Here is a 10,120-nt window from a genome sequence, read left to right on the forward strand (position 1 = left end):
TATATATATATTTATATATATATATATATATATATATATATATATATATATATATATATATATCTTATAAACTCATATAAGAAGTATTTTTTTTTGGTTTTGTTTTAAATATAATCTACACCGGTCGAAAATGCTAAAATTTTTACGTGCATTGCTTCAGGATCTAATAAAATCGGAATTTTCTTATATAGAAGGCTGTGGATTGCTGTGTTATAAAGAATAAATTTGCTTATTTGTATTGGTAGCACTGTCAAAAACAGTATCGTATCGTTTCATAGTATAAACACACGTATGTCGAAGTGCAAACGTTTTTCCGAGGAAAAGTGATGAATAGGTTGGTAAATCTCTCAAAAAGTAATGTATGACGCCAAAACGAAGTGTTTTTAAGAAAAACGAGTTTCATGGTAATAGATTTTCGAATAAAGGGAAACATTGTGTTCAACATGTGGCGTGTGAAGTTACAGACAATGACATACAGGCAAACTCGTCAGTATCTAGAGAAACAGCCATTAGTGCTTCGAAGATTGAAATGAAATGTTGTGATACAGGAGAGGGTCTGTGAAGTTTGGAAGGTAGGAGACGAGGTACTGGCGGAATTAAAGCTGTGAGGATGGGGCGTGAGTCGTGCTTGGATAGCTCAGTTGGTAGAGCACTTGCCCGTGGAAGGCAAAGGCCCCGAGTTCGAGTCTCGGTCTGGCACACAGTTTTAATCTGCCAGGAAGTTTCATATCAGTGCACACTCCACTGTAGAGTGAAAATTTTATTCTTGTGATACACAGTTTCCTCAAAACGAAAGTGATGTAAATGGTTTTTTTTTCATTTTGGAATTCTGGTAAGTGTGAAGATAATTATTTTTGAGCAAATGTTAGGTGGTTTTATGGATTGAGAGCTATTGGCAAGGGACACACTGCAGCAGAAACAATGTGTACTGTGACGAATATGCCACGCCCACCTTGTAAAATCGACAAGTATGCAGGATTTATTGGAGTTGCTGTGGAATCTGTTGCATGTGAGTTAATGAAAGGTGCTACAGATGAAGCTGTTGAAATAAATGATGGTATGAATGACGTATCAGTAGCTTTTGATGGCATTTGGCAGAAGTACTGCTACAGTTCTAAGAATTCTGTTGGTATGGTGACCAGTGTGGATTCTTTAACCAAACATCATTGTAAGTGTAAATCAGGGAATGAAGAAGGGCATATCTGTAACAGAAAATATGAAGGAACGAGTGGTGGTATGGAGGCCTCTGCAGCTACTGAAATTTTTAGTCGATCTGAGAATGAAAGGGGAATGTGCTACACTAAGTTCTTAGGTGATGGAGACTCAAAAGCATATAACAGTATAGTAGCCACTCAGCTGGTGAGAGGATTATCACAAAACTGGAATGTGTTGGTCATGTCCAGAAGAGGATGGGCATCAGGTCGAGGAAGTTGAAACAAAGTTTGAACGACAAGAAACTTTCACATGGTAAAACCATAAGAGGTAGGTTGACAGGCAAAACGATTGATGAACTACACCAGTATTATGGGAAGACCTTTAGAAATAATACTGAGAATTTGTTGAAATAGAAGCAGGCAATATGGGCTATCTTCTTCCACAGACTGTCAATTGTTGAACAACTAGTACACCACCTTTGCCCTCCTGGACCTGATTCAAGGTGCAATTACCGCAATGCCCAGTACTCAAACAGTTCATACAGCTATAAACATTCCATCCCAGCAGCAGTCATGGAAATCATGAAACCTATTTACAGAAACCTGGCAAATCCGGAATTACTGAAGAAATGTCTGCATGGTCAGACTCAAAATTCCAATGAGTCGTTCAATAATCTTATAAGGATACACCATAAAATGTTTTTGTTGGAATCAAGACACTGAAGTGAGGGGGCAGTGATGCTGTTATTGCTTTTAATGATGGCAACATTGGTAGGGTAAAAGTGCTACACCATATGGGAATTAATCCTGCAGCAAACTGTATCAGAGAACTTGAATGGATGGGCAAGGTTGATAAGGCAGAGTATGCAGCATAGTTGGCGACTAAGTAGTCCAGAAAGAAGAAAAGGAGAAAAAAACTTGGAGAAAGATCAAGAGCATGATATACAGTATGGTGCAGGGTGCTTCTGAGTGACTAAAAATAAAAAAAAATTAAGCATATATTGAGTTACCGTCTTTTGAAACTTTAGAAGCTGTTACTGAAAATTTACAGTTTCTGTTGCGTTTTTCCCCTAAATGTCAGAAACCACTTCAAGTACAGTATTCAAATTTTCAGGGAGTAATAACATATATATCATGCGTCTACTGAACTAAAAGAAGAACATAATGTTATGTTAAATTAAAATTATTTAGGATAATGTACAAAAAAGCACACACAATTTTAACTGTGTAATTAAAAAAAAATATTTCCGAAAGCAGTGGCTCAAATGCAATTATTGTAGTTCAGTAGACTCAGAATATGCAGTTTAATGCCCTATAAAAGTTTTATGTCAATGGCTACAGTGGTTCCTGAAATACAGGGAAGCCAAGTCACTAAATTTAACATTGTTGGGATAGGGCGTTCCAACTCCTCTTAAATAGAAATAGACCATAACGATTTACAAATTATACACAGTTATTATTACATATATCGTTAATCACTGAGAGATATGGTGTTTTATCAATATTTTAGATACTCTCCGTTATGTAGCGTCATATCACTGAAACCCCCCCCCCCCCCCCGTCGATAGGAGTGATAGCAAGTGGGACGTATTTATGAAAGACTTGAAGAGGAGACAAATGGGCGAATGTCACATTGGAAGAAATCTGATGAGATGTAGTGTCTTTGCAAAAGAAACCCATTTATATCTACTGGTCTAGTGTTAGGAATCCTCAGATTAAAGGAGAAAGTCGACGTGATTCATAATGTAACTCATCCAAATAAAAAGAGGAGAGTAAGTTCCCTTTATGCTGGTAATCTGGTGCCAAACCGTCGTTTGCAGGCAGGTAAGTCTGGCGACTGCAGATCATGTTTGTATTAAACATGATTCAACAAATAATTTTGCATTTAGTGGAGTAGCATAGATCGGACTTCGTGAAGTAAAGTTAGGTTGCAAAGGTTCGACATTTCTGAGGTGTGCAAATCTGCACGTAAAGGCACTTAGTTGGCGAGCAGATCTCCTTACAGCATTAATTACACTAAAAAACAAAAAACTTGTTATCATTATTGGCAATGATTAACAGCAATGCTTTTAAAATGAAACATAGTCAGAGATATAGATTACAATTATTACTATTCAACTACTTAACTGTTAGTACAAAGATATTTATACGCTAAGCTGCTGTGAGCAAGAAGGCCAACGAAGAAGAAGTGATGACAAAAGATAAGAGGTGAATCGTGCGTCACATACATGTAAAAGAACGTCGTAATTCTCATCATCGATTGCTGTAAAAATGTATAACAATATCTGTGTTTAGCATTGAAGGTGTCACTTACGATGCCCCTTTGAAAGGGTGGTGACATTATTGACATTAATATGGAAGCAGCCATTCAGCAGTAGTCTCTTGGGGGTTTACTTCCACGTAATATGGTACATATAAATTGTTATAGTTGTAGCTTTTATAATATTTCATTCAGTAGGAAGTTACACTATATTTTACATTTCTTAAATTAATATGAAAGGTCTAAAAACTGATACAGACAGGTCTTCTTTGTTGATAATTGCTTTCAAGACAGTCATTATTATATACAGTTTAGCATAAACACCGTAACATCTCATTCACTTAGCACTTGCTTTAACGACTACTATTCAATATGCTCCTGATGGTTTAAACAAGTAGTTGTCAGAAAATTACGGTTTTTGAAACAAGTTGTGGTATGGTTTGAGTAAAGTTAACTGATTTTAATAGTTCTCGTGAATGACGTATCATTTTGTCGGCGAATACAAAGATTACTAATTATGAGTGTAATTCTGGCTTTACAAATTTGGGGTAGAGCAGTTTATCGTGGTTATGCTGTGATTGTAGATTGCCGTAGAAGTATCAGATGTTACACACTGAGGATTTGGTTGAAGCGCTGTTGTGAGATGAGATTAGACCTTGGAATGATTAGACTTTGGGCAGGAAAGTTCATCATCAAATAGGAGGTGTGATGGGTTACACAGAGCTTCTGGTCTCTCTTGTTTGCCTCACGTGGCACTGCATCTTTGGATCACATGAAATTATTGTAAAATTGGATTGCTACTACATAGAGGAAAACTTACGCAAATTATATGAAAAGAAAGTTTCATAACAGGTTTTTCTTTATTTGATATATGGTGATAATGTCAATTTTTGACGCATGGAATTGATTCGGTTTTATTTGGAGGCGAAGAAGATTCTTTTCATATTCCATATTTTCTAAAATGTCACTTTTCCTTACATAGCATTCAGTTACTAAAGTTAGTTTTTAACCAGTCCGTGAAATAAAGTCATTATTTTATTCAAAGTCTACAACACGCACGTTTTTAGTGCCTCTGTCGGCAAGTCCTATTTGTTTTCAGAAAGGCCGAGTGCCAAGAATTGAAAGTGAGAGCTAAGCACATCAACGGTTAGATACAGCCCTAGTTGTTACCTCTTGCACGTCTTAACTGTTCATCCTTCAGTTTGTTTCCAAATCGTGCAGTCGGACGTCGCACTAGGCAGGACAAAGCCCTCATAAAGCTTGTAACCATTACAAGACTGCGCTGGCAGTTTTTTAGTTTGTTTTACTGTTCACAACAATACGACGCAATATAGTTGAACCCCTGACCGTGCCGCCATTACCTTGTAGTGTTCATCACTGTTTATATCACGTCATTTATTCACAATCGTTAAGAGTCATATTTCCTAGAATCTGAGCTCATACCATCATAGTCCAGTGGTTTAAAACTATTAAAAGCCTATATCATTTTCTTCCCCACGGAATCCAAGTGCCTTTACGTGGACATTCTTAACATATTACTAAACAATAAGCCCACCTCATGGCATAAAGATTGTTGCCATACATTACAACGCAGCTAGTTAAAATAAAACCCTAAACTCCTCCCGCACAAGCCGAGAAGGCCCAAAGGTACTGACCGTCCGCCATGTCATCCTCAGACCACAGGCGTCGCTGGATGCGGATATGGAGGGGCATGTGGTCAGCAAACCACTCTCCCGGCCGTATGTCAGTTTCCAAGACCGGAGCCGCTACTTCTCAGTCAAGTAGTAAGTAGCTCCTCAGTTTGCTTCACAAGGGCTGAGTGCACCCCACTTGCCAACAGTGCTCAGCAGACTGGATGGTGATCCATTCAAGTGCTAGCCCAGCCCGACTGAGCTTAACTTCGGTGATCTGACGGGAAACGGTGTTACCACCCTCTATTAACAGTGATTGTATCATGTTGTCGCGATTCTGACCTGACCAGCATGTATCTTTATATCAGGACCATTTACAGACCGATGAGTCTAACTGTCACGTAGAATGTCAGCATAAATCATTAGGTGGGATACGGATGGGGAAACTAAATACGAAAGGAAATAAAGGCCCAGAGCTAATATTTATAAAATTTTGTAGAGTATCATATCTCCTATTTGATCTTCATCTACATTCTCTTCCAGTTCTATAATATTGTCCTCGAGAACATCGTCCTTGTAGAGACCCTCTATGCACTCCTTCCACCTTTCTGCTTTCCCTTCTTTGCTTATTACTGGATTTCCATCTGAGCTCTTGATATTCATGCAAGTCGTTCTCTTTTCTTCAAAGATCTCTTTCATTTTCCTGTAGGCAGTATCTATCTTACCACTAGTGATATGCACCTCTACATTTGTCCTCTAGCCATCCCTGCTTAGCCATTTGGCACTTCCTGTCAATCTCATTTTTGAGACGTTTGCATTCTTCTTTGTCTGCTTCATTTACTGCATTTTTGTATTTTCTCCTTTCATCAATTAAATTCAATATTTCTTCTGTTACCCAAAGATTTCTATTAGCCCTCGTCTTTTTACCTACTTGATCCTCTGCTACCTTCACTATTTCGTCTCTCAAAGCTACCCATTCTTCTTCTAATGTATTTCTTTCCCCCATTCTTGTCAATCGTTCCCTAATGCTCTCCCTGAAGCTCTCTACAACCTCTGGTTCTTTCAGTTTATCCAGGTCCCATCTCCTCAATTTACCACCTTTTTGCAGTTTCTTCAGTTTCAATGTACAGTTCATAACCAACAGATTGTGGTCAGAGTCCACATCTGCCCCTAGAAATGTCTTACTATTTAAAACCTGGTTCCTGAATCTCTGTATTACCATTATATAATGTATCTGAAACCTTTTAGTATCTCCAGGCTTCTTCCATGTACTACATATAAATCATTTTTTTACAACTTCTTGTGGTAACATAAAATAGGTTGCCATCTGTAGCACATTCCCATTGAGCCAAGACTTATTTACGGACTTCAGGAGTGCTGGAAAGACCTTTCGAATGATTATTCGCCTAGCTTAACTGTTGAATACAATGGATCTTGTAATGAAGCGCTCACATCGTAAGAAGTACTTGGACTATTAGATTAGTTGCGTAACATACCCATCAAAACGTCAATGTCCTGCAGAAAAGGTACTTCCCACTTTTTGTTAATCATTACAACTAATTATTTACAAGAAATAAATCTTTTCATTTTGTTCCTTTATCTAGTCAAATTACTTCCTATAATTATACTAATTATTCTTAGTCTTCCTAGGTACTGACCAAGAAACATGCTCAGCACAACAGTATTCATGCTTAAAAAACATTTGACAACTATTATTTACGTAATTATACAGGATGATATTTTACACCCTGTACAAACTACAGATACTAAGCGATGAGAGAATACGAAACAAAAAGGTTCTAATAAACGTATGCAGGGAAATGCATGATTTACATGCTAGAGACCAGTCATACATCGTTACAGAGACTGCAATCTAATATGCGCTGCACCACGCAGCCACAGTTACAGTATGTGTTGAAAATGGTTTCCAGGTGCACCAACGCATGCGTGTACGCACTGTTGCGTGGCCTGTCTCACACATTCACATCGGCCAGGCTGCATCCGAACATGCCAAGGGCAGCATGCATACGCTGATCCAGTGACTCCACATCTGGAATGGGCTCTGCATACACAATACTTTTGAGAAGGCCCCATAACCAGAAATCGCTCGGGTTGAGATCCGGTGAACGAGCAGGCCATGTAACTAGACCACCACCGTCTGATCTATCGACCAGGCAAGACACGGCTGAGATGCGTGCGGACATTAACGGCGAAGTGGGTTGGACCACCGTCATGTAGCAGCCACATTACCTTTCGAATCATCAATGACACTTCTTCGAGCTGGGGAGGCAAAGTCATCTGCAAGAAACGCCTGTAGTCCCGGCCTGTTATGTGACGTGGAAGGAAGAGGGTTCCAAAATACGGTCGCCAAATGTCCTGGCCCATACGTTCCAGCTGCACCAATGCTGATGATTCGCTGTCACCACACCATGGGGGTTCTGCATACTATCCCACAGACGACTGTTATGAAAGTTGGAGATACCAATCCGCGTAAAGATGGCCTCATTCTGAATAGGATGCACGACACAAATTCCAGACTCGTGGTTGCCTGTTGAAGAAATCAGTGACAAAACTGCTCCTGAAAGTCTTCCGCTAGTATCTACATCTACATCTACATCTACATCTACATCTACATCCATACTCCGCAAGCCACCTGACGGTGTGTGGCGGAGGGTACCTTGGTACCTCTATCGGTTCTCCCTTCTATTCCAGTCTCCTACGTATATCTCTTCGCGAGATATACGTAGGAGGGAGCAATATACTGCTTGACTCTTCGGTGAAGGTATGTTCTCGAAACTTTGACAAAAGCCCGTACCGAGCTACTGAGCGTCTCTCCTGCAGAGTCTTCCACTGGAGTTTATCTATCATCTCCGTAACGCTTTCGCGATTACTAAATGATCCTGTAACGGAGCGCGCTGCTCTCCGTTGGATCTTCTCTATATCTTCTATCAACCCTATCCGGTACGGATCCCACACTGCTGAGCAGTATTCAAGCAGTGGGCGAACAAGCGTACTGTAACCTACTTCCTTTGTTTTCGGATTGCATTTCCTTAGGATTCTTCCAATGAATCTCGGTCTGGCATCTGCTTTACCGACGATCAACATTATATGATCATTCCATTTTAAATCACTCCTAATGCGTACTCCCAGATAATTTATGGTATTAACTGCTTCCAGTTGCTGACCTGCTATTTTGTAGCTAAATGATAAAGGATCTATCTTTCTGTGTATTCGCAGCACATTACACTTGTCTACATTGAGATTCAATTGCCATTCCCTGCACCATGCGTCAATTCGCTGCAGATCCTCCTGCATTTCAGTACAATTTTCCATTGTTACAACCTCTCGATACACCACAGCATCATCTGCAAAAAGCCTCAGTGAACTTCCGATGTCATCCACCAGGTCATTTATGTATATTGTGAATAGCAACGGTCCTATGACACTCCCTTGCGGCACACCTGAAATCACTCTTACTTCGGAAGACTTCTCTCCATTGAGAATGACATGCTGCGTCCTGTTATCTAGGAACGCCTCAATCCAATCACACAATTGGTCTGATAGTCCATATGCTCTTACTTTGTTCATTAAACGACTGTGGGGAACTGTATCGAACGCCTTGCGGAAGTCAAGAAACACGGCATCTGCCTGTGAACCCGTGTCTATGGCCCTCTGAGTCTCGTGGACGAATAGCGCGAGCTGGGTTTCACATGACCGTCTTTTTCGAAACCCATGCTGATTCCTACACAGTAGATTTCTAGTCTCCAGAAAAGTCATTATACTCGAACACAATACGTGTTCCAAAATTCTACAACTGATCGACGTTAGAGATATAGGTCTATAGTTCTGCACATCTGTTCGACGTCCCTTCTTGAAAACGGGGATGACCTGTGCCCTTTTCCAATCCTTTGGAACGCTACGCTCTTCTAGAGAAGGGGGGCAAGTTCCTTCGCGTACTCTGTGTAAAATCGAACTGGTATCCCATCAGGTCCAGCGGCCTTTCCTCTTTTGAGCGATTTTAATTGTTTCTCTATCCCTCTGTCGTCTATTTCGATATTTTGTCATCTGTGCGACAATCTGGAGACGGAACTACAGTGCAGTCTTCCTCTGTGAAACAGCTTTGGAAAAAGACATTTAGTATTTCGGCCTTTAGTCTGTCATCCTCTGTTTCAGTACCATTTTGGTCAGAGTGTCTGGACATTTTGTTTTGATCCACCTACCGCTTTGACATAAGACCAAAATTTCTTAGGATTTTCTGCCAAGTCAGTACACAGAACTTTACTTTCGAATTCATTGAACGCCTCTCGCATAGCCCTCCTCACACTACATTTCGCTTCGCGTAATTTTTGTTTGTCTGCAAGGCTTTGGCTATGTTAATGTTTGCTGTGAAGTTCCCTTTGCTTCCGCAGAAGTTTTCTAACTCGGTTGTTGTACCACGGTGGCTCTTTTCCATCTCTTACGATCTTGCTTGGCACATACTCATCTAACGCATTATGTACGACGGTTTTGAACTTTGTCCACTGATCCTCAACACTATCTTTACTTGAGACAGAACTTTTGTGTTGAGCCAACAGGTACTCTGAAATCTGCTTTTTGTCACTTTTTCTAAACAGAAAAATCTTCCTACCCTTTTTAATAATTCTATTTACGGCTGAAATCATCGATGCCGTAACCGCTTTATGATCGCTGATTCCCTGTTCTGCGTCAACTTTTTCAAATAGTTCGGGTCTGTTTGTCACCAGAAGGTCTAATATGTTATCGCCACGAGTCGGTTCTCTGTTTAACTTCAAAAATGGTTCAAATGGCTCTGAGCACTGTGGGACTCAACTGCTGTGGTCATCAGTCCCCTAGAACTTAGAACTACTTAAACCTAACTAACCTAAGGACAGCACACAACACCCAGCCATCACGAGGCAGAGAAAATCCCTGACCCCGCCGGGAATCGAACCCGGGAACCCGGGCGTGGGAAGCGAGAACGCTACCGCACGACCACGAGATGCGGGCTCCCTGTTTAACTGCTCAAGGTAGTTTTCAGATAAAGCACTTAAAAAAATTTCAGTGGATTCTTTGTCCCT

The 10,120-nt window shown here is 40.3% G+C and overlaps 1 non-coding gene across 1 annotated transcript; it reads left to right on the forward strand.

Annotated features, from left to right (window-relative positions):
* Window positions 1–625: 625 nt before the first annotated feature.
* Window positions 626–700, forward strand: Trnap-ugg (transfer RNA proline (anticodon UGG)). Its single transcript has one exon. It is a non-coding gene; the product is annotated as a tRNA-Pro (tRNA).
* The last annotated feature ends 9,420 nt before the right edge of the window (window positions 701–10,120 follow it).

This window comes from Schistocerca cancellata, chromosome 3, assembly GCF_023864275.1.
Source record: "Schistocerca cancellata isolate TAMUIC-IGC-003103 chromosome 3, iqSchCanc2.1, whole genome shotgun sequence".
Lineage (NCBI taxonomy): Eukaryota > Metazoa > Arthropoda > Insecta > Orthoptera > Acrididae > Schistocerca > Schistocerca cancellata.